The sequence below is a fragment of the Desmodus rotundus genome, chromosome 9, assembly GCF_022682495.2.
Source record: "Desmodus rotundus isolate HL8 chromosome 9, HLdesRot8A.1, whole genome shotgun sequence".
In the NCBI taxonomy this organism is placed as follows: domain Eukaryota; kingdom Metazoa; phylum Chordata; class Mammalia; order Chiroptera; family Phyllostomidae; genus Desmodus; species Desmodus rotundus.
In genome coordinates, this window is record NC_071395.1 from 76,078,867 (window position 1) to 76,104,579 (window position 25,713).

The 25,713-nt window shown below is 38.2% G+C and overlaps 1 protein-coding gene and 1 non-coding gene across 2 annotated transcripts in view; one reads left to right on the forward strand and one right to left on the reverse strand.

Moving 5' to 3' along the window:
* The window catches only part of PAFAH1B1 (platelet activating factor acetylhydrolase 1b regulatory subunit 1), a 68,378-nt gene extending 44,142 nt beyond the window's left edge, over nt 1-24,236 (reverse strand). The window contains exon 1 of the mRNA XM_024565228.4: nt 23,856-24,236. The gene's annotated coding sequence lies outside the window, so the exon portion shown is untranslated. The remainder of the gene's footprint in view (nt 1-23,855) is intronic.
* LOC112308978 (U6 spliceosomal RNA) lies at nt 5,479-5,580 on the forward strand. The gene has a single exon (XR_002975187.1). It is a non-coding gene; the product is annotated as a U6 spliceosomal RNA (small nuclear RNA).
* Nucleotides 24,237-25,713: the final 1,477 nt, after the last annotated feature.

The window sequence follows — 25,713 nt, forward strand, 5'->3', positions numbered from 1 at the left end:
AGGCCTGCAAACCAAAAGGTGGCTGATTCGATTCCCAGTCACGGTACATGCCAGGGTTGCAGGCCAAGTCCCCAGCTGGGGGCGTGCTGTTTCTCTCCCTCTCTTTCTCCCTCCCTTCCCCTCTCTATGAAAATAAATAAACATCTTTTTTTAAAAAATCAAGAAATAACGTAAGCCCTGGCTGGTGTGGCTCTGTGGATTGAGTGTTGGCCGGCAAACCAAAGAGTCACTTGTTCAATTCCCAGTCAGGGCACATGCCTGGGTTGCAGGCCAGGTCCCCAGTGGGGGGCATGCAAGAGGTAGCTACACCTTGCTGCTTCTCTCCCTCTTTCTCCCTTCCCCTCTCTCTAAAAATAAATAAATACAATCTTAAAAATAAAAAGAAAGAATTTAATGTTATTTCACTTTATTTTGTGTCCTTCAGAATCATGTGTTTAAAAAAACATGGAATGAACTGCCCTAGATTTTATGTACTCACACAGTAAGCCAATTCTCTAACCTAGTTTTTAGACAATGTTACTTAATATTTCAGATTTCAGAGCCCCTTCTTTACACTTACAACACTATAAAATCAATTTCTATACAATATCCAAAAAGTATCATGGTATAGATAAAAGATAAAAGAAAAAAATCAAGCTTTCTTAAAGAATCATTCTTCAAATCTCCCATTTTACACACACAAAAAAGTAGTCCTATGACATTGTACAAAAACGAGAGAATTTCTACTGTATTTAGGAAATGTATCTGAGATATTCTCACTTAAAATGCAGACTGATACATACAAAATTAAATTGAAAGGGACACGTTAAAGAAATAGAAAATCATCCTCCAAATGAAATGAAATTAACATCTAATGAAGGGCCTGTGGGACCACCGATACATCAAAAGACAAAACATGGGCAGAGAAGACAGAAAGTATTTCTTTAGTACCCTTTTCATGCCTCAGCAGGCACTATTCCAGACACTGAGGATATAGTGATGAATAAGCTAGTCCAGGAAAAATGAAAGAGCAAACCCTGGTTTTAAATGTGAGCCCTGAATGAAAAAGTGAGCGCCCAGATGTTCCCAGGAGCAGCTGCCATTTTAATGGAAATCCTTCTCTATTGAGCAATTCTAGTAAATATAATCTGGGATTTATGCTCTTTAACTACACTTCCAACCTGGAGGCCAGCTAGCTCAAAATGATAGCTGAAGAACATCACTACCACTATGTCTAAATCAGAGATACATGACTGTCAATAATAAATAGGAGATTGAGAACCAAACACAATGGACAACTCGGAAAACCATCCCTCTTTGGTATTTAGAAACTCCTGCTTATGTAAGCCTCACTTATCATCAAAGTAAAGCATCTAGGGTCTCATACACTTTGACAAAGGTCACAGTAGGGTAAGGATTACTTGATGGTGGTGACTATCTGAATTGTCTACAGGTTTCTATTAACTGAAACAATTGCAATCCACTGACAGAATTAATCATATAAATCAAAGTGAAAAAGAAACACGGCAAAAATCTGTGTTTTAATCAGGAAAAAAATCCACTATATTATGTACATTGCAAGGTCTTATTTAATTATGGAGAGGCTGTTTCTCGCCAAAAAAAAGCAAATCAATGTACAAGAATAACAATACTGGAATACAAGGATGATCTAATAACCAACCAAATCATTGAATGTATGTTGGAGTACTGCATAAGTTAACTTATTCATTCAACAAGCATTTACAAAACACTATGTATGTGCCAGGCACCACATATAATGAGGAAAATAACTTGGTCTTTACACTCAAGAAGTTGCAGTCTACTGGAAGAGTCGTCCAAGGAATGGTCAATTTAAAGTGTGAAAACTGTGACAAGTATTACCACATAGGGGATGATGACTCAGGATGAAGCTGAGTAGGTTAGTAGGGAGCTTGATCACAAACACACTTGGGTCTTTACAATTTGTCCTAGGAACAATGGGAGCCCTTAGATAAGCTTTTAGGGAAAAACATTCTTACTTCTATAATGAAGAATAGACTAGAAAGACTGGAAAGGAAGAGGCCAGAGAGGAGGCTTGCCGTAATGAAGGTGACAGATGGATGATGGTGATTCATACTAGCATAGCAGCAGTAAATGAAGAGAATTAGATGAATTTAACTTATTTAAGGGGAAAATTTTTGTGCGGGTGACTAGATATGGCAGCAAGAAAGTGAGAAAGGTCAGCCAAGGAGTCAAAGACAACTTCCAGAGATTTCTGGCTCTGAACTTAATTGAACAGGAAATGTGTGAGGGGATGAGGAAAGTGTAGATCATTCCATTTCAGATATGTTAACTCTAAAATGCCTGTGAGATTTCTAGTACGAAGTTGTACAAACAAGTCAGCTCTGAAGAGAACCAACCTGCAAAAACGAAGATACCAGCTCAGAGATGATACAATTGAAGCCATTACAACGGATGAGGCTGACCCATAGGAGAATGTGTAGAGCAACATAAGCAGAGCCAGGCACAGAAATGCCAACAATTAAAACACACCCCCACCACCACCAGCCGAATCTAACAATTGAGGCTGAGGGAAAGCAGTTAAAGAGGTAAAAGTAAAAACAGAAGAGAGAGGAAAGTATTTCAAGGAGAGGCAATCAACAGTATCCAAAGACATCCAACCACTGAGCAAAGTACGGTCTTAAATAGGTCTGCTCCATTAAGTATTTAAGTATAGAGCTCACTGATAACCTTGATAAGAATGATTTCAGTAAAATGGTAGGGACATGGTTTAGCATAGCAAAAACCATATTTAAATAGACTGCTGAGTACAAGGAGATGAAGTAAAGACGGTACCATAAATAAGTATCTTAGGAAGAAATGGAAATGTTGAAAAGCCATTTTTCTGGTTGCTTTCTATTCCAACTAAGTGAAATGCTTAAATGCTAAAAGTAAACAAACAAACAAACAAAAAAGACAGGGAAAGTGGAGAAATGAATTAAGAATTTTAATATCACCATTTTCACCCTGTAATCAATCGAAGGCAACTAGACATGACAGAGTAACACAACACAAACCTATAATGTATTTTTGCCAAAAATCAAATCTGAATCTGTTCAAATGTCTGTCTCCAATTATCAATTTGCAAAAGGTATACATGGCAGAAGAATATGCTTAAGAAACCATGGGATAACCAGCAATATCCAGACTGTGAAAAGCCCTATAAAATAAATGACCCAATTTCTTAAAATAAATTCCAAGAAGAGAAAAAGTTAGAAAGGGAAATTTAAATGAGACAAGGGATATATCAAACAACTGCAGCTGACAAATCTTATTTTGATCTGGATTTTAAAAATTACATACTCATAAAGTGAACCAGTGAAAAAACAACTGAAGAGGTTTGAACACTGACTGGGTATCTGATGATATTAAAGAATAACTGTGACTTTTTCAAGAGTATTAATAGTATTGTGGTTATTTTTAAGTCTTTTAGAAATACATAATAAAAAATGTTATCAGTTAGCCCTGGCTAGTGTGGCTCAGTGGATTCAGTGCAGGCCTGCGAACCAAAACGGTCGCTGGTTCAATTCCCAGTCAGGGCAAATGCTTGGGTTGCAGATCAGGTCCCCAGTTGGGGGCATGCAAGAGTCAACCACACACTGATGTTTCTTTCTCTCCCTCTCTACCCCTCCCTCTCAAAAGAAATAAATAAAATCTGTTAAATGGAGGGTTCATCACACTATGCCCTAATTTTGTTTATAGGTTTTAATCATAAGGAACTATGAAACAAGGAGCTAAGGACAAAGAGGGAGGAATGCAATCCACACGTAAGTCTTAACACATAAAGATGGGTCACCTCTTCCACCACGTTAGAAAGAAGATTGCAAATATGTTTTTTATAATCAGGAAAATAGGAAGTAAGGTCATTTGCTGAATAGGCAGGGAAAGGAAGAAGGCATTAAGAGGCTTGAAATAGCTGCTATGGAGAACAAATAGAACAGGAAGAACATTTTTTAGATGGAAGACTGAATTTTTAGTGGTACCAATGTACAAAGATGTGATTTTTTTTTTTTCTTTAGCAAGTTATTTAGCTGTAATTGTGTCTGCAGCTACAGTCTGGCTGCAGACACAGAAGAGCTGCAGGTTTAGAGATCTAGGGTTAGGCTGAGGGTTTCCAAAGTTTAGTGTGATTAATGTATAATGAGAGATGAAATAATGGTTCAAAGAGAAGTGAAAACGGAAGGAAAATTGAGAGTCCTAGGGATCAAGAAAGCAGGTCTCTATAACCTGCTTTCAGGGAACAGTTTTTCTGAGAACAGTTAGAGGATAGAATGATTAAATTTAAGACTTCCTAATTTGCTGTTAACTATATGTTAATAATGTTTTATACAACTAGCTAAGTATTGAGAATACACGGTAAAGAAAGACAATGGGTATGATGAGTACTAAATGCAGATGAAGAAAATGTGGGCTTAAGTCTGTCATCAACTCTATAACCTTGAATAATTATCTAACTTTTCTAGAAAGGAGATAACATCCAAGGTTCCTTTTAATAACTCAGATTATTTCATCCTCTATCAATTTCCTACCTTTAGTATATAATTTTTTTTTGCTATCAGAAAGTATGTGATTGAGTTATCATACTTGAAAATATAATGTACCTTTCCAGTTACCTTTTAACTTAATATATTAACACGTAATTGCAAAATACCACATGACAACAGAAAAAAATGATTCTCAAATGGAATAAAGGATATAGCTTGGTATTTTGCAATTAACAATATATAAGCAACCATACAAATCAACCAGGTAATACTGTCTTACCACCTGGTTAAGGAGTTCTTAATTTTTTTTTTTTTTTTGGAGGGGGGAGGGCTGAAGTCCATTGGATTCCTTTGAGAATGTGATGAAAGCCTGGATTTTTTCACTCAACGAAGCACTTACAAACAAAATATTACATGCATTTTAAGAGGGTTCAGAAATCCTCCTAAAGTCAACAGAACGAATGAAAAGACTTAACATTTTTAAAAAATATTTTGGCAGTCCTTCAGTAATCCCTTCTAAGCTACCTGTATATATTACAAACATATTGCAAAGAAGTCTCATTTACTCATTTGCACGTCAATATCCAGACATTAATTTTAGAGATCAGATCTGTGTTGCCTGAGCCATAGAAACGGAGGCTTCAGTATGCTTTTTGGAGTGCATAATTCTTTAGCATTCTATATACCCTAATATATTCTCTTATCTGCCACACCAATGCAGCTCTCTCAGCAATGTTTTACTACCTGGGTAAGTATCTCACCACAGAAAGAGAAAGGGAAAGAGTAAAAAAGAAAAGATAAAGAAAATAATATCACATTAATAACTGAATAACAATAAAAATTAAAAAATAATATCACATTAAAAATAATCTCATAATAGAATGGTGAGTGACTTAATTTAAATCTCATTTTAAGTTTCAATGTGGTGACACAGGTTTCACACTTATAAAAACAAACTTTATAAAATATTATTTCAGTGCTCTCTTTGGCAGTACATAAACTAAAACTGGAATTCTAAAGATGAGCATGGCCCTTGTGCAAGAATAACACACAAATTTGTGAAGTGTTCTGTATTTTTTAAAGAAAAAATATTATTTCATTAATAATCTATTTCATACGTTGGCCTTTGCCAACTAGGAGTTTATGTAATAGGGGGAAATAACCCAGAAAATAAAGGATGTGTGCAAGAGAACACAAACAGTAGAGGAGTATTAACATAAAAAATGGAAATCACGAGATTTACTTATCATTAGATGTAAAGTAGACATTTAAGAGAGCCACTAGTAATTGGATGATTACCGATAGCTCTAGCTCTTAAGAAACTGGCACTTGACAATGCTTTATTTAAAGAGGGTCAACAGATTATCTACCTTGCTTGAACAGCACATTTTATAGCTCAAAATCCCATTCCAAATATTCAGATACAGCAATGAGGCAAGGCAGAAGCTACTATCAATCAAGATTTACTGGCTCTGGCAGGTGTGGCTCAGTGGATTGAGTGCTAGCCTGAAAATCAAAGGGTCTTCAATTTGATTCCCCGTCAGGGCACATGCCTGGGTTGCAGGACAGGTCCCCAGTAGGGGGCACAATAGTGGCAACCACACATTAACGTTTCTCTGCCTCTCTTTCTCCCTCCCTTCCCCTGTCTAAAAATAAAATTAATAAAATCTAAAAAAAAAGGAAAAGATTTATTGAGCACCTTTTCAGACTAGCTAATTTTCAAGAATTAAATAAAGTCTGTTGTTTTCAAACCAACTGTATGCTTCATGATACTCTGCAAATCAGAATTTTTAAAAATTAGTTTCAAAAAACAAAATGTTTCTCAAAGTCGCTAATGGCACAAAAGATATTTTATTAACCTGTATGACTATTCATATTACAGACATATCTCTCTTGATGTTTCCAAATATTTTTTACTATCTTACCCATTATCCTTACATAGATTCTGTACACAATAATCCAATGAAGAAAACAAAAGCTAACCTTTTCTTAAAACATTTTTCTACAGAAAAATATTTGTCTATAATTTAACAATTTAAGATTTTGATTGGAGTTAGACTACTTTCTTAGTTATGCTGGCTATACATAGTGTTTTAAAAGAATTAGATCAAGGTTTAAAAGGCACAGGTAATCAGTATCCAACAAAAAGGTTAGTCATATCACCTGTCTTAATGTTCCTATCTAATAATCTGTTTCTTAGACACTCAAAAAAGAATCAGATTGCGATATCATGTAATAGAATACTGAGGTAGAGTTATAGTAAAGTTCATGAGAATTAGACAAATTTTTTATTTAGAACCTGTACATTTCTATTCTAAGGTGAAAGTTACAGTTCCAACAATGTTGTGAATGTAAGACTTCCTTTATTTAATATTCAAAGCTTTATTTTAATAAAATATTATCCAACTGTTAACACAGTATTGGCAAAAGAAATCAATGATGTTTCATTTTCTTGTTTTAATTGCCATACTGAAATAATAATGGGGTTAAACCATATAAAACTGCCAATAATGGCAATTACACAGGTTCAATCTAATACTTACCAATGGTATTCTAACAACATTAGCAAAGTTCTTAGCAGCTAGCATAAATACCAGAACAGGAATTTATTTACGTAGTGTTTTGTGGGGGGGGTTTAATTTTTAGAGAGAGGGGAAGGGAAGGAGGGAGACAAACATCAATGTGCAAGAGATACATGGGATCTGTTGCCTCTCACTTGCCCCCAACTGGGATGTACCCTGGCAACCCAGGGATGTACCCTGACTGGGAACTGAACTGGCAACCTCTTGGTTCGCAGGTCGTCGCAGGCCAGCACTCAATCCACTAGGCCACACCAACCAGGGCTTTTACATAGTTCTGATGAAACACTAAGCAAACAGAGCAACTCCCTCCTCTGATACCACAGTTTTTTGTACATACACATATTTAACACTTCTCACACTTCACCGTAATGATCTGCCTTGATATTGTCTCCTCAACAACTATCCTCCAAAACTGCAACAAATTTATTCCTCATTGTATCTCTAACAAATATCATGGTAATTAACAATAGGTATCTAGTTGGTTTTTTAAATCCTCACCCAACAATATATTTATTGACTTTAGAGAGAAAGGGGTGCAGAGAGAGATCAATGTTGAGAGACAAACATCAACTGGTTGCCTCCTGTATGCATCCTCAGTTGCATCCCCAACTGAGGATGGAACCTGCAACCTTCTGGTGTACGGGAAGATGCTCCTAACAACTGAGCGAGATACTGCTAGGGCAGTATTTAGTGTTTTTATATGACTACTATAGGCATCACAGTAAAACTAAAAGAAAAATTCATTGTATTCTCAGAACTAAAGATGTATAACTTTATTCTCATCCTCTCTTCTTAAAAATTCAGAAAAATCAGAATCTGAAATATGGGCAAATATCTAAGTCCAGTTGCTTGGGGCTGGTTTTGATGTCATGTTTTTTGTTTTTTTTTAAAGATTAAACATTAACATATCAGAAAAAGTACACCAATTTTAAAATTCTGTAGAAAAACCAATTGACTATCTTAACTTTATAGTGAAACTTTAAAAATTAAAGACCTTTATTCATACTACTCTTCTGGTTTCTGCTTACAAATGCTACATTTTCAAGTGACAATTAGCTAAACATAGCTCCAACAGCCCTGTAGATCTGATTTTTTTTAAGTCAAAAGTAAGCCACATATACATACACACACAAATACATTGCCTTAAAAGAAGAAAAAAGCTTGCTAATATTTCTAAGCATACAAACAATAATAGAAGACATATTATTGTTCTCTGTGTATTTTTTTAAGCATAAGGTATGATGAATACTAATGCAGTTAGCCCAAAGGAATTACAACAAAGGCAAAAATCACTGCAGTTCTTAAGAAAGGGTATAATGTTCTAGAACTGGTTATTTCATGGTGATTGTTTTGGAGATAACAAATGAGGTATTAAATCAGGAGGAAGCTGGAAGTAGAAGATGAGAGAGGCTTGGACTAGGATGGAAGCAATTAGAATTATTTGAAAAAAGAGCTTTATGGTTAAATTGCAATTAGGCAAAAGTGGAATTTTGAGGGGGGGGACACAGTTCACTAGTTGCCCTTGGAGGATGGCTTTCTCTAGGATATGATCTTGGTCCTAAAGGCAGATCTCTTGTTGCCCAGGTGTTGTATGACAACCCAACTGGAAAACCTGAACTTTATATTATATTATAAATTTTATAGTTTATATTATTGAGTTTATATTATCTTAGTTTATATTATTACCCACACCAATGTCTGCCTCCAATGAAACAAATAACTGAGAAGTAACTATATTCTCAGTGTCAATTATTCAATTTATTTACTGAGAATGTACCAGGTACCCAGTATTCAAACCAAACAATACATATCTGTGGGCCATATAACTCAACACATAGTTAACCTATGTGCCTCATCTATGGAAAGCTACATGTGACATAAAAGCAATGTTTAGTCCCGCCCCATAAGAAACTTACATTATAGTGCAAGATGTAAGCTACACAAATCGTTTTTCATTCATTCATTGACTATTATGCTAGGCTCTGTCTATAAGGTTTTAAAATAAACAAACATGAATAAAATGTAATCCACCTCTAAGGGAAGGTACAATCTAGTTAGAGTGAAGTGGAGGTACAGGAACTGGAAAGAAGGTAACAAAAAGAATGTAACACAAGCTGAGGACTGACCAAGTCAGCTGCTAAACTGTTTTAAAATGTTTAAAAGAAAAAAGAAAAAAACGGAAAGAACCTGTCTGAATATAAATCCCATGAGAGAATGACAACAAACTCACAGCTATTAACAACCAAACCTAAAAACAAAAACAAAACAAAACAAAAAAACCCCACAAACTAAGCCAACAACTAGAACAGGAACAGAATCACAGAAATGGAGATCACATGGAGGGTTATCAGCAGGGGACTGGGAGGAAGAGAGAGGGGGAAAAGGTACAGAGAATAAGTAGCATAAATAGTAAGTAGAAAATAGACAGGGGGAGGTTAAAAATATTATAGGAAATGTAGAAGCCAAAGAACTTACATGTACAACCCATGGGCATAAACTAAAAAAGGGAGAATGTGGGTAGGAGGGGGTGTGCAGGGCAGGAGGGTAGAAAGTGGGGGGGGGGAATGGGACAATTGTAATAGCATAATCAATAAAATATATTTTTAAAAATACCATGATAATACAGGAACTACTATAAAGGACACATGGACAAAATCAAGGGGGAGGGTGGAGGTGGGGGAGGGAGGTGGGTTCAGCTGGGGTGGGGTGGAGGGATGGGGAGAAAAGGCATACAACTGTAATTGAATAACAATAAAAATTAAAAAAAAAAAAAAACAAGAGAAAAAAAAAATCCCATGATAGGCCCTCTGACAGCAAGTTGAATATGTACATGGAGGTTCAAATATCACCTTGGTCACTTACAAATTATGTGATTTGGGGCAAATTTTCAAACTTCCTAAGCCTACAACCCTATAAAAGGGCTAACATTATCACCTACCTGAAACAGCAGTGGTGAAGCTTAACAAGATAATCAATGTTCAGGGCTTGTCTACCATTTTACCTCTCTCAATAGAGCTCAGGAATAGTGAAGATGTGTAAAGATGATAATTTCACTTTGAAAGCTACAAGACAGCATAGTACCTTCTGCACCAGGTACATACATAAGCAAAGTAAAAGACTGTTATCCTAGTGTCCAAGGAGAGAGAACAAATCAGTTTTGCCATCACAAAGACACAGAAAGTAAAGGTAGGCTGCACTATTACTATTATCATCAATCACCTTAATCATCGTCACAATAATTATCTACCAACATTGACTGAGTATTTACTGTGTACTAAGTACTGTTCTAGATTCTTTAAATGCAGTAACTCATTTGATACATCAGGAAAAAATTTATACAAGCCACATAAGAAAAACTTGTAGATTACCAATTTGTAGAAAAAGAAAATTTCTTTCAGGTGAAAAAAATTAGGGAAGGTTGCCAGGAAAAAGAATCTGGTATGCAGATTCAAAGGATAGGCCAGAGGATACACAGAGAAGAGAAGAGAGGGAGCAGTAAACACTGAGAGACAAGAACAGAATGTATTTTCATAAGGGTGAATCACAGTATACATGGCAGGTATATATGAAAAAGGATGAAAATGTAAGCCAGGACACAGTAAGTCCTTGAGTGGCCATTTAGGATCAGACTAACATACCCTTTGCATTTTCATATACATAGTTCCCTAAAGATAGTAAAAAGCTGACAATAGATTTTTAACAATAAAGTGACTTGAGTCCTGACAGGTGTGGCTCACTTGGCTGGGCATCATCCCACAAAACAAAAGGTTGCCGGTTTGAACCAGGGTCAGGGCACATGCCTGGGTTGCAGGTTTGGTCCCCAGTCAGAGCACCTATGAGAGGCAACCGATTCATGTTTTTCTCTCACCTCAATGTTTTTCTCCTTCTCTTTCTCCCTTCCTTCCCCCCTCTCTAACAATAAAAAATAAATAATATAATCTTTAAAGAAAAAAGAAGGAAAAGAAAGTGACTTGAGAACTGTGGTTCAGGAAAATTAATCTGATTGCTTTATGTAATATCCCACCTAATTCCTCCCCCGTTCTTTACTATGGCTAGAAATACCCAGTTTCCCAATTCCACCCAGTCATCCAAGCTACAAATCTGAGATGTCTTCTAATATCTCCCTCACCCCATCAAACTACTCATTCACAATTCTACCTCACCAATCTTTCTCCAGCCAACAACTCTGTCACTACTGAAATTTAAGTACTAATCATTCTTTCCTTAAAAAGACTCCTAAATGACTTTCAAACTCCAATTCATATAACTCACTGGCTCCCACGTTAACTATCTAAAGTACACATCTGATCATAATGCTCACCTTTGCTTGAAATTGCCTTATTTCCAAATTGCCTACGAACTAGATAGAATATAATTTACAAATTCTATCAGTCTGGCTCATCTGTACCTTTTCATGCTCAGATCCATACGTACCCTACACTACAATCCCTCTACCAAACTACCTTCCAGATTTCCTGTCACGTCCACTCCCATTCATTCAAGGTTCAGTTTAAATATCATCTTTCCCAATCCTCTTTAGTGGGGATATTTGCAGGTACTGCAAAAGCCTAAGTGACAGGTATCATATACAATGTACACCATATAATCCAGGACCCAGATTTTATAACTACACTGAATTTCCTACCCATTTAATTATTTCATTAAGAATCTAGAAAAAAATCAGATCTAACTGGTAGCTCAGTTGGTTGGGCAATGTTCCACAAAACGAAAGGTTTCAGGTTTGATTATGGGTCAGGGCACATGCCTGGGTTGTGGGTTCGGTCCCCAGTCTGACGAGAGGCAACAACTTGATATTTCTCTCCCTCTTTCTCCCTCCCTTCCCTTCTCTCTAAAAATAAATAAATAAACAAAATCTTTTTAAAAATCTAGAAAAATTCAAAATCAAGCAAATTCTAATTTCAACCAAGTTTTTCTTCCCACTTTTGTAAAACAGACAAAAAAATTAAAATTGGACAAATCTAGAAACAGGGAGGGGAGCTAGGATTTATCTAAGGAATGAAGCAGTGATGAAATATTCTGGCTATCAAAGCTTATTTATTATATGAATAAAAATGAGAAACTGGATATAATGGAATTAACAATTTTTAATTTTTTAATGAGTCAGGAGTCACTTCAAATTTTTACAGTTACCATGATGTTATTTATGATTACAATATTAACATAAAGATATAATATAAAAACAACGTAAAATCGTTATTCAAGCTTTCTGGCTCTTTGGATTTGGGCTAAATGAGACTTTCCTGCATAACAGTATATTGTGAAAGAAAAATTTATCTCCACCTACTGGAAAAAAATAGCAAAGGCCTATAAATTTAGAGAAATTAAAAACTATACAGGCTGTTTTCATTTTTATAAACCCATCACAATATGCCCCCAAAGCCTCAAATATCACCAGCACAGAAGACTCTAAGATCCAAAGTACTTTAAAAATACCACTTTTAAATGTTAGAAATAATACTTTATGTGGGAGTCAACCTTGACCCTTTTCTTTTTTCCTCTATATCCAATCAATTTTACCTGCCAGGTTTACCTTCTCAGTATTTGTTCAATTATTCTGTTCTTACCACTACCTACCACAGTTTACACCATCATCTCTTACCTGGACTAATTTCAATTAAGACTCCCTAAACCCAGTCTTGGCCTAATGTTAGCATCTACTCTCTAAACAGCTCTCAGAGTCATCTACTCAAAATACAATCTAACCATATCACTTCTCCACTTAAAAACAACCCTTCACTGGCCCCTTATTTATTTAATATTTATATAGCACTTACTATATAGTAGTCTCTGCTTTAAGTGTTTTACAAGTGCTCATTTACTGCTCACAACTACCTATGAGAATTTAAACTACTAGTCTTTATAAAGTTGACCCCTGAAAAACAGGAGGGTTTAGGGCTGCTGACACCCTCCACACACACTCAAAAATTCATGTGTAACTCTTCACTATCTCAAAACTCGACTACAGTTGTCCCTTGTCCCAGGGGACTGATTCTAGCACCCTCCAAGTCCCTAATACAAAATGGCATAGAACAATGGATATAGTTGGCGCTCCACACCTGAGGATTCCCAATGGCAGAGGAGAAACCTCGATATGGAGGGCTGACTATATATTGAATATTTATTGAAAAAAGCCCACATATTAATGGATCCAAGCAGCTCAAACCCCTGTTGTTCAAGGGTCAATTTTATATTTCTATATATTTACATATATATAGTTATATAACACAGCTATCTATGCAGCAGAAATGGAAGCTAAATCCAGGCATCAGGGCTCTTTCACAGTCAGGACTCTAATCACTACACTATGCTGCCTTCTCCCTGTTTCTTAAGACCACACGCTTTAACACAATTTATAAACTCTGATTAGGTTCCTGCCCACATTTCAACTCTCATTTCTAATCAAGCTCCACTTTGCTCACACTCCAGTAACACTGAGAACCTTGTGTGCCTTTCCTCTCCCCGCTTTATGACCTTTATTATTCTACTGCTATCTGTCCCATCTGTAGCACCTTCTAGTACTCAGGACAGCTCCTACAACAGAGTGCACTGAATACATTCCAATGAAAGAATGAATTATAAAATTCCTCACAAGGTTAGTGAGCAATAATGAACAAAAATGTTCTATTATTTATTACATTGATGGACATATAAAACACAAAAATACCCTGGCTGGGTGGGTCAACTGATTTAAGCATCATCCCATACACCAAAAAAGGTTGTGGGTTTGATTCCCGGTCAGGTTGGGGGTACAATTCCCAATCGAGGTGTGTGCAGGAGGCAACTGATCAATGTCTGTCTGTCTGTCTCTCTCTCACACACACACCAACAAATATATCCTTGGGTAAAGATTTTTTTAAAATACAGCATTTAAAAAAAAATACACACACACCAAAAAAAACACCAAATGTTTTAGAACTCATGTCTTCAATACACCTAATGGTTATCCTGTTAAAATATATACAAACAATAACCAAAAAAACTTTTAACAAGTTTGGTCCTCTCTCAACTCACTCTTGTTCCTTCATAACATCCACATCTACTTAACAGCCCAAACAAGAAAACAAACAAAAAACCACATCTCAATTCCTCACTTTCTTCATTCCTTGTCTCCCTCAGTTCCCATATCCCAACCTTTTTGGCACCAGGGACCAGTTTCGTGGAAGACAATTGTTCCACAGACTGGGGGGTGGGGGGTGGCTTTAGAGCCTGCCACCAGATACAGCTTAATTGTCACTTGCCCCTCACTGATAGGGTTTTGATATAAGTCTGCAAGCAATTGATTTATCATGGTCTCTGTGTAATCAAACCTCTCTACTAATGATAATCTGTATTTGCAACCTCTCCCCAATGCTAGCTAGCATCACCGCCTCAGCTCCATCTCAGATCAGATCATCAGGCAGAAGGAGTGTACGACCTAATCCCTCACATGCACAGTTAACAGCAGGATTCATGCTTCTATGAGAATCTAATGACCTGACAGGAGGCAGAACTCAGGCAGTGATGTGAGCAATGGGAGAAGCTGTAAATACACATGAAGCTTGGCTCACCACCGCTGACCTCCTTCTGTGCAGCCCCATTCCTACCAGGCCACCAGTCCGTGGCCCAGGGGTTTGGGGACCCCTGCCATATCCAACTGGTTACTAATTTTATACATACGTCCTCTCTCTCAAATTCATTCTTTCAACCTGCAGTGCCATTTAAATAGTCTCACAGGTCTATCTGCTTCCATACACTCCACAGTTGCATCTTCCACAACGCTAGTAGTGCCTTTCTAAAAGGGAAATCTAATGACATCACCGTAACTTAAAATCCTCCACTGGCACCTCAAAGGGCAAAAGCAGTGGTTCTCAAAAACAATCAACTAGGGAGCTTATTAAATATGGAGCAAGCCCACGCACTACTATTGCCTTTCCTAAGCTCCAAAGGCCCTTCTTTTGCCCTGTAACTTGTTACCCGAGCTTATGCAACCCAGCTGGCTCACTTCTTTCTACTTCTGTGACTTCCTAAACCAGGGGTCTCAAACTCACTTTCACCAGGGGCCACATCAGCCTCGTGGTTGCCTTCAAAGGGCCGAATGTAACTTTAGGACTGTATAAATGTAACTACTCCTTAACTGTTAAGGAGCTGAAATTATATCAGGCCCTTTGAAAACAACCATGAGGCTGATGCGTCCCCCTGTGAAAGTGAGTTTGACAACCCTGTCCTAAATAAACTTTCTCCTTTGATTTGAGTTCCTTGGCTCTGAATTCTTCTTTGCCCAACTCAAGTCCTGAGGTCTAATTCCATTAGTAACACGTGATGCCATTTTGCCACTAACAATCTTTTTGGAAAGTTTTTGTTGTTGATGACATGTGTATTGACACATGGTAAATATTTGGAGTAGGATCATTTCTATGGCAATTCTAACAGTGACCCCTTGCTCTCTCATTTCAAATAACAAGAAATGAAAAATGCAGATATACTAGGTGCACCCCCAATGGAACTTCTACTGTGTAAGCCTAAGATGGAGACTAGAAATTTACACTTTTTAACAAGTTAAAAATCCACATGTGATGAAGATAGTCCATGTACTTGTACTACCCTGTTTTACATGCCAGATCAGAGTAATGTACTCACTCACTTTCCTCTATACTCACCCATCACTCTAGCTACCCTGAACTACATGGAACTTCCCTCATCAACCAATACGTACTTATGAGACTCTACAAATGTGCCAGAACCCCAATGTAACAAGATTTTTTCAAAACTGTTCAACCAACATCTCTGTGGAGACCTCCTTGAAAATTCTGGGCCCTCATCTCACCAAGTAAATATTGTTATTACAGTACTATTATGCTACTTATGTAGATTAAGTATGTGTTTACAAACTTTAAGATCTTTGAGGGCAGGAGTTGACAATCATGTTTGAATCCTCAATACTTGGGATATTCCTAAATAAATGTTTGCTGCACAGAAAAATTGATGAAAATTTAGAAGAGAAACAAAAACATTTAATAGTTTTTAAAAACAGATAATTTTTTAAAAAGTGGAGACCCTGTCCTGGCTGGGTAATTCAGTTGGTTTGAGCACCATCCTGACATGTCAAGGTTATAGGTTCGATCTCCGGTTAGGGCACATACAAAAATCAACCAACCAATACAGAAATAAGTGGGACAACAAGTTGATGTCTCTCTCTCTCAAAACCAATAAATTAAAAAATAGCCCTGGCTGGTGTGGTTCACTGGATTGAACTCCAGCCTGTGAACTTAAAGATCACCAGTTCGATTCCCAGTCAGGGCAAATTCCTGGGTTGTGGGCCAGGTCCCCAGTTGGGGGCGTGCGGGAGGCAACTGATCAATGTATCTCTCACACACCAATGATTCTCTCCCTCTCTTTCTCCTTCTCTTCCCCTCTCTCTAAAAAGTAAATAAATAAAATCTTTTTAAAAAATTAAAATAAAAAGTAGAAACCCAATGAGATTCTCTATACAAGTATTATAACGGAAGGGCAAGGTAAAAAACAACTACAAGAACTGTAATAACTGTACTCTTCAATCTTACTCTCAAATAATAAATTTCCCTTAATGTAAAATAAGTATCATTCAGGACATGGGTCTACCAGTTCTGTTTCTAAAGTAAGAGTCTAAGAGTCTAATCAATCAAAATATTTTGTCTTCTCTGTTGTCGTACCTAAAACTTTTTGAAGGAAGGAGCAGAACAAAGTATGTTCAAATACTAGATCTGAACCAATGAGTAAGATACCCTACTTAATCTGCTTCTCAGATCACAGTAGTCTCCCTCTAAACAAGCCCCAATGTAGGGAGCTTTTCTCTAAAATCCCAACACTAAACTCACTTTGACTAATTTCTAGAGGGATATAAATTCACTTAAATAAGCTTCTTCAAAGACTTTCTCCAAGACCTGGCCAAAGTGGCTTAGTTGGTTGGACCACTGTCCCATAAACCAAAAAGGTCATGGGTTCAATTTCTGGCCAGGGCACACGCCTAGGTTGTGGGTTCAGTCCTCGGTTGGGACACATATGAAAAGGCAACCGATCAATATTTCTACCTCACATTGACATCTCTCTCCCTCTGTCTCTCCCTCCTGGCCCCTCTCTCTAAAAGTCAAAGCACGTTCTTGAGTGAGAATTTTAAAAAGACAGACTTTCTCTGTTCTTTATTTTCCAAGCTATTAAAAAACTAGAAAATTTGGGGGAGGGTATTTAAATTAATAATATTTAAAATTCTAAGCGAAATTTTTCTGATAATAAAGATGTAAATTGTATTAGTAAAAAGGGGGAGAGGAGGTGAGTCAGCCTTACAAAAGAATTTCAAACAATGTATGTAAACACTCCCCGCTCTGGGACATGGAACTTTATTCACCAAAGGATAAAGTAGGAGAAAGGAAAAATAGTAACTTTACAATAGAGAAAATGGCACACGCTACATTAACCAAGTGATGAAGGTTAACACCACCAGTGATGTTCTGTGGGTATCATATAGCCCCTGACATATGAGAAGTACAGTTCATCTCTGTGGCAGTTTTCCCAAAAGTTCATAATCCTAGTCGAATCATAATAAATAAATAAATAAATAACTGAATGAATGAATGAATGAATGGGCAAATCCACTTTAGGGGCATTTTACAGGATACCTGACCAATACTGCTCAAGACTGTTGTAGTAATGAAAAGACAGAAACTGTCACAGACCAGAAGAGACTCGGGAGACATGCAATGTGGTACCCTGGATTGGATCTAGAATAAAAAGAGGACATTATTGGAAAAACTAGTGATTTCCAAAACAAGTTTGGAGTTTAGCTAATAGTAAATACTAAGACTGACAAATGTACCACAGAAAGATAAGATGTGAACAATGGGGAAAACTGGGTGCAGAGTATTTATAACACTGCACTATCTTTACAGCCTGTCTGTAAACCAAAAATTATGCCAATATAAAACATTAAAAAAGGAAAAATGTGCTTATTAAATTAATACTTGAAAGCACAAAAACTTTCTGATTGCTAAAATAAAGTTGTACTTCGCAGTTAAAAAATGCTTATTTGCAGTGTATTTTTATAAAAAACTGAATTTTTCCATTTGGCATTGATTTACATAGCACTTATTGCCTACAAAGAAACTATGACGCCATCACTGGTTTCAGATACACATAATGGATACCAAAGGGCAAAAAATCCTCAATACTAATTCTTAAGAAATATACTCAAAAGTTTAAGAACTATATTTATATGCATATTCATAAGCTTAACTATGTTATAGTATCTCCCTTAAAAAGTCTCTAACAATAAAAAAGACATTTTTTTAAAGATTTTATTTATTTTTTAGAGTGAGAGGAAAGGAAGGAGAAAGACGGAGAGAAATACCGATGTGAGAGAAAAACAGTGATTAAGTGTGCCTTGTAGACGGCCAGATCAGGACCAAACCCACAACCCAGGCATGTGCCCTGACCTGGAACTGAACTAGCAACCTTTGGCTTTGCCAGATGACGCCCAACCAAAGAAGCCACACTGGTCAGAGCCAATAAAAAACATTTACTGAAAGATTTACAGGACTTTTATCATTCAATAGTAGTAACCACTGTATGAGTTAGATACTGCCAAATTATCCATTTACAGATAAAAGAAACTGAGGCTTCTCCTCAAGGCATATAGTTGGTAAGTTGTGTAGTTAGGATTAGAATCTAAGCTATTCATAATGGTTTTAGTCAACAGCTTTAATTTTCTCTGATGATGGTAAATGTATGGCTTTGTCTCACCCTTAAACATCCTTCTATCTTTGCCACAGACTAAAAGTGGATTAATCAACAATGTACAAAATCTTAACAAACGTAAATCTTTGTATAATGCCTTCAAAAATTAAATTTCTTAAAAATTTTGATTCTTATCTCTTTCACTCCTATCAAAAGACCACCTCTTAGAAAAAATTTTAACAGCCTTACTTAACTGACAATAATTCTTGTCAACACCAAAGAGCTCAAGAGCAAATAATCAAAATGCAAAGAGCAATTATAAAATGCAACTGTCCAGTTGGCTTAATTCACTTCTTATAGTTGAGAATTTTGTGGCCCTGATAACTGTATCACAAATGTGATGCTGTTCTCTGGGACAACGTAAAGTCTCTGTAAAGGAAATATAAACTCTTTTCCCTCCTTCACCTTAATTCCCAAGAGATCACTGGAGGTTAGCTATTACAAAGAACTAGAGAATAGCACATTTCCTTTCACATAACCCTGCATTCAATCAAATGCAACAAGCATCTACTTATTAACACTACTTTTGTTTACCTAAATATTAATTTGGTATTTAATTATTCTTACTACCTGTACACCACTATACGCGTGCAACAAGACTTTATTTACTTATTACTACTGTAAAGCAATGTTGGGTACATTCTGGGCACTTAAATGTCTTAAGGCTTTCTGCAGGCAAAATAGTTAATACAAGAATATATGTTTAAAAAATGTCAATTTAAATAATGCAGGCAATAAATGCCACTGATTTTCACCATTTTAGAAAAAAATTAACAAACATAATGGTCATAAAAAATAAGAGTGTTTCCTTGCTCACACAAGGCAAAATCCAGTGGTTCAGTGCCTGTAATATTTACCTCATTCTAGCTACTAACTGAACATGTGACCTTAAGAAAAGAAATTCTGAGTTTGAGTTTTCTGATCCATAAAAATACCAACCTACCTCAAAAAGTAGTTGACAGGAAAAAAATGAAAACGAGTACCACATATATTTACAAAGCTCTAGGGAAATGTTTATGACAGTGTTAAACGACAACTTCAGAGGATACATTTCCAGAAATATCCTTGGGCAAATGCACATATCAATCCTAACTAGGTAAGTTTTAACCAAGAGCCACTATCTTTTAAAGAGAAAAACAGTAAAACAAAATAATGAGCACTCAGGATGTCTCTATCCAATTAGTATAAAAACATTTCACAAGTATCAATTAAGGCTATAACTGCCATGGCAGGTTTAAAGATTATACCCATGGCAGAAGCTAAACTAAGGTTCCACTGAAATGACTAGCCCAAAGTGTCATACCAAACCAGCAACAACGCCAAAACAAAGCAAAACCCCTTCACTGCAGTTAAATATTAGGCTTATGTAATACAGTATCTTTCTTCATGAAGAAACATTCTCAAAATATTTGTCCTTCAGTAACAAGGATTTACTCTACAACTAATCATCTTCAGAAGAGTATTTTTTCCCCACAACTTGTATACCATGAGTTTTATTTTAAATAGAGCAACTTTTTTAAGTAAAAAACAATTATAGCTGCATTGTAGACAACAGAACAGTGGCAAAGAATTTCCACTTCAAACTTAACTATTTTTCTTTATTCAATGTATATGAAACAGGTTAACTGTCACTATGAAATATTTTCACAGAAGAGACTTAGAGGCAAGTAAAATAACCTTTTAGAAGCACTGCAGACATGGCCAGCTCAGTTTAAAATCAAGTCTCAAGTCCCTTTGGCAAAAGAGTGCATGATTCACTGCTTTAGAACTCACTGGGAAGAATTGGAAAATTCAGTTTGACTGCCTTAATATTTTGTTTTGGGTTTGTTTTTTTAAGACATCTCCATCCCAATGGTGACAACTTCCACAGTTTCCATGGCTTGTTTATTAAAATAAGTTGTGAATTAAAATGAACTACATATAAACAAAAAGTAGTCATATATATTTGATATACATTCTTGCATATTTTATATGCATATAATTCAGTACATAGGAAATATTTACATTGAAAAATGTATAGACTATGAAACATGGATGTTTTTCTAGCTAGAAAACTAAAAATTACGATACTGATTTTTCTGTTCCAGAAACATTCAAATCTCTTGTGTACTAGAGTTATTTATCTGGAAAAAGATACCAAGTAATTCTACTAAAAAATGAAACGTATCCCAATCTCATTAAAAGTTTCATGAATATAGGATTATGAAGAATTTTAAAAATGGATCTCCAAATTAAGCAGAAGATTCTTCCATAACTATCAGAAACATACACAGATACACACTTGAAACTAAAGCTTTTACTTAAGTCAAATTATTTTAAGCTCCCAATCAACTAATAATCTACTGAAAATAAAAAATCACTACTCTTAGTGCATTTTATAGCTACAAATACTAGGAATGGGGATATGTCAGACACATAACAGTGATTTGCCATTCCTAACCTTACTCATTCCTTAGTATATGAACTCTACTTTCTAATCACATTAAAAATAACAAAAGCATAAAAATGTAACACACACTGAGAGTTATAAGGCTCATCGAAATGACAGTTACCATATGAATTCAACATTCTTTTGAAGATGTCTATTCATATGAATGCTTGATACAAAACATTAAAGTAACCTCCCCTCTCTTATGTTAGGACCTTACAAAAAAACCATTTCAAGGGACAACACAAGAGCCTTGAACACAAATTATCTTGTCCTTTTTACTCATCTTTGATATTTTTTTTAAATCATAGCTTTACTGTTTTAATGTAAACTAAAGTAAAAGAAAATATTTGTAGTACTCTTACTAGATTTCTGCAATATTCCTACTCTTTCTTGCCAAAAATTTCTGGCATTCATTAATGTACACTTACTTAAAATAAAAAACATTAAGAAGGGCAGGTATACGTGTGTGGGTGTGCGTATATATACAGATTCATATAGACAATAAGTGTGCTTTAGAACAGGAACATTGCTTTCTACCTCAATTCAATACCCACCTGCAAAAAAGGTGGAAACTAAAAACATGAGATTTTAAGATTCACTATAGAAAGATGCCTTTGTAGTAGAATCAATTAGCACCAAATAACCTTACAAAACATAAGAGAAAAAAATGCTATGAAAGGGCAATCTAAACCTAGCATTTCACAGCTTCTGCTCTCTTACTCCACCCAGGCTCAATGGCTGTTCACAGCATCCACAAATATTAGCCCATTTTTAAAAAGGGGGTCGCAGGGGTACCAAAACAGGGCTAGCTCTATCAAAATCAATATATACAGAAATATTTTGTGAAATATTGGGTTCATCTTTTTTTTAAGCTTCAAATTTGTTTTAGATTTCCCCCTTCTGAACAAACCAACGATCATTTATAATAGAATATGAAAAAATAAATCAGTCTAAATACAAATCACTCTTCTGCTTTAATAAAAAGTGCAATTTGCAACTGCCAATTATTTTTGCAAAACTGTGTCCTGAAAGATCCCCATGAGATTAAAAGCTAGCTAATGCCATAGATCCAAATCAAAATTTAAGTAAAAGCTTTTTATATGTTCAACATTATGTCACTACCAACATACACAAGCAGGAAATTGTCCTGATTAAGAGACCAGACCCCACAGCAATCACACCCTGCTGTAAAAATAAATAAAAATTTAAGCAAATACTTCTGTAGCAAAAGGGGAGGGATGACATACGAAAGGCCCAAGCACTCTCCTCCACCCTAGCCTCAAAATGAAAATCACACTAAACAATCCACTCTCCATCAAAAATAGAATTACCAAAAATGGCACAAATTTTTTGTTTAGCCTTTGAAATGTTATGAATCTCAAGGACTGTGTGTTTAAGTAGCGGTCGGAATATCAGTAATATCTTCACTCCCTCCAGATTGCCTCTTAAGGAAAGGGGGAAGGGGAACCTTGGCGTGACATCGCCCATTGAGAATCACAAATCTTATTCTTCTCTTCAAAATCACAATTTCCCAACCAACGGGTTGATATAAATTGGACCCAGAGCCAAACAGAAAATCTCCTGCCCTCCTCCCAAGGAGTTTCTTGCCAAGTCACTGAAGAAAGAATAACAAAGCCAAGGCACCTTGCGCTCTCTCATCTCACATATTAAAAACCTCCTCCTCCTGTCCACTCGTATGCTTAGAGGTAGGGTTAAAATTTGCCCACCACCTCAAAAGCACTTCTCACCTGGGAGACTAAGGAAGGCGGCACCGCGTTTCTTCAAGGAGTGGGGAGATTAGATGAAGGGGAATAGCTGAGGGCCTCGAAGCTCAGTGTTACAACGTCAAAAGGCAACTCCCGTTCGAGAAGCCAGTGGCAGAAAAAAAAAATCCTGCCTCATTTGGTGGGTGGATGCCGCAGATGGTTCGGCGGGCCCGGCCGCTCTTTTTAGAGGATGTGAAGGCTGGACCACCGCACAGGAAGGCCAGGGAAGGGTTGGCCATCCTCCTCAGGTCAACCCCATCCTAAGGACAGGCAGGGGACGGGACTCCGGGAAGGCCTGTGGATGCCGCGGCGGCGCTAGGCTGGGCCCGGTCCGCGAGCCGCCAACAGTGGGTAGGGTGGGGAAAGCCGAGCTCGCTTCCCGTGGCCGGGGAAAGGAGGGCCGAACCCTTTCTCCAAGATCAGAGAGCGACCTGCTCTCCACGCCCTTCCTACCGAGGAATACTTTTCTTGCTAAGTCACCGAGGGAGGAGGGCGATCCCTTCCCGGGGAGGGCCGCGGGGGGAGCTGCGGCGCCCTGGCACCCCAGAACCCGGGCCGGGAAGCAGGAGAGTGAGGGCAGCGCCCTCAGCGGCCTGGTCCCCCTCCTCTCGGGTGTCTCACTCAACGGCCGTCGCGGCCGCCATTTTGAGAGCGAGGAGAGAAGAAGAAGGAGGCGGCGGCAGGGGGAGGGGAGAATGGGAGGGAGGGGACCGGCGCAGCCACATCGTCAGGCCGCCGGGCTCGGCCCGCAGCCGCCCGAGCGCGGTGGAGAAAACAGAGAAAAGGGCGTAGACCCTTGTCGCCTTACCGGAGCGCTGCACAGCCGCTTCCGCAGGGCCTCTTCCGTCCTTCACTCCCATCCACCGGCGGGGGAGGGGGAGAGGGAGAGGGAAGGGAGAAAGGAGGGAGGGAGGGAAGGAGGGAGGGGGAGGATGGCGCGCTGGGCCCGGGCCCGGGGAGGGGGAGGGGAGGGGAGCGGACGGGCTCCTCAGCCGTTCCGGGGCTCGAACCCAAGCCCGGCGCTCGCGGTTTCTCTCGCTCGCGCCCGGGCGCTCCCCTCCTCTTTCTTGATCCCTAGACTCCGGGGTCGCTGCTCGTTCGCTAGCTCACTCGCTATCTCGGCCGCCAGACTCCGCCGCCGCCCCGCCGCTCCGGCTTCGTCTGTCACAGGAGCTGCCCCAACGCCCTGACGTCACCGCGCCGCCGCCGCCGCCGCCCCAGACCCGTCGAGAAGAGGGAGGGGAGAGGGCCGTGAGCGGAGGAGGGGCTGCAGCGCATGCGCCAGCTTGAGCCCGGCTTGAGGCTTGCTGTTTTCTGCTTAGCGGGCGAGTGGCCGGGCGGCGCGGCTTGGCGGTACCCAAAAGCCGGTGAGCGAGTTTGCGCACTAGGCTCTTCTTCTGGCGCGCTGCACACTTCGGTAACCTTGGAAATAGTCTCTTGATTCCCTTTCCCTAGACCCTCGTTTGACTGTTCTGGCACCTCACGAACTCCGGCTCTGTTCGCCTCCCCGCCCAGCTCTTGCCTATATGCGACGTTATCCCGCTCCCCACCCCGGCCAACAGCCGGACCCGTGGGCATCCTTGGATTCCGGGGCCCCGATTGGCTTCAGAATAAAGCCGAGCCTGGGCCAAGCTGTCGATTCTTCTACCTCCAGCCTTCGGGTTTATTACCCAGTTTGGGGTTGGGGGTTGGAAGTAGGTTGCGTTCGATTGAGAAGAGTTGTTGAGGTTGAAAGGCTGATGGAACGTGCAATTGTCTTCGCTTTTATGATAGATTTTTAATTGGGAGGATTCGCTTTTAAATGTGATTCAGCTATTCTTTTTCTTAGTCACACACACATCTGAAACTCTGGAAGTCTAAAAACTGAAGCCCAAAGAAAGATCTGGAACTTTTTCCCTACAAGGCGCTGTGTGTGTGTGTGTGTGTGTGTGTGTGTGTAGCTAAATTATGGGTTGAAATACTGATGACAAGTCTGGGGGATTTGTAGCCAATTTATTCACACAGAGACATTCGATTTCAAAGAGGCCAGATTGGAGGTCCTGAATCATTCAGTACAGGATATTCTGTTAATAACAGGTATCAAGTGTGAATACTTCAACATTAATTTGCATTGTCCAAGGAAAGTTTTCCTGAAACATAAGTTTAGGGTTACGTTCGTTTATTTTATTACTTCCATTTATGTAGATAAATACATACACTGCCTTTAAGAAGTAGCTCAGTTAATGAAAGAGATAACTTGGGTGTGAATCCTGGATCAGCCACTAAACCAGGAATAACACCTTGGCTAAATGACTCTCTCTGGCCTGGGCTTCTCTATAAAATAGACTTAAATAACTAATTTGTAGGCTTTTGTGAGAATTAGAGAGGGGATGTTGCATATGTAAAGTATATTTTGCCTTAGTGGGGAATCATGGGTAACTCCTGTAGCTATTACCTTAGCTTGATACCAAAACAAATTTCCTTTTATCAAGAAAGGTTGTCTATCCCTGGAGGAGTTCAAGAGGAACATGAGCAAATTGCCTAGAAGGGTTGGGTTTTCTCCCTCGTTGAGGCAGAGAAGAAAGTCAAATGATCTTTGGAAGGTCTTTTCCAAGTTTACAGTTACGGCATTCTCTAGTTAGATGAGAACAAGATGAGGCACAGGTTTGGTCTGTGCTTCATCCAGT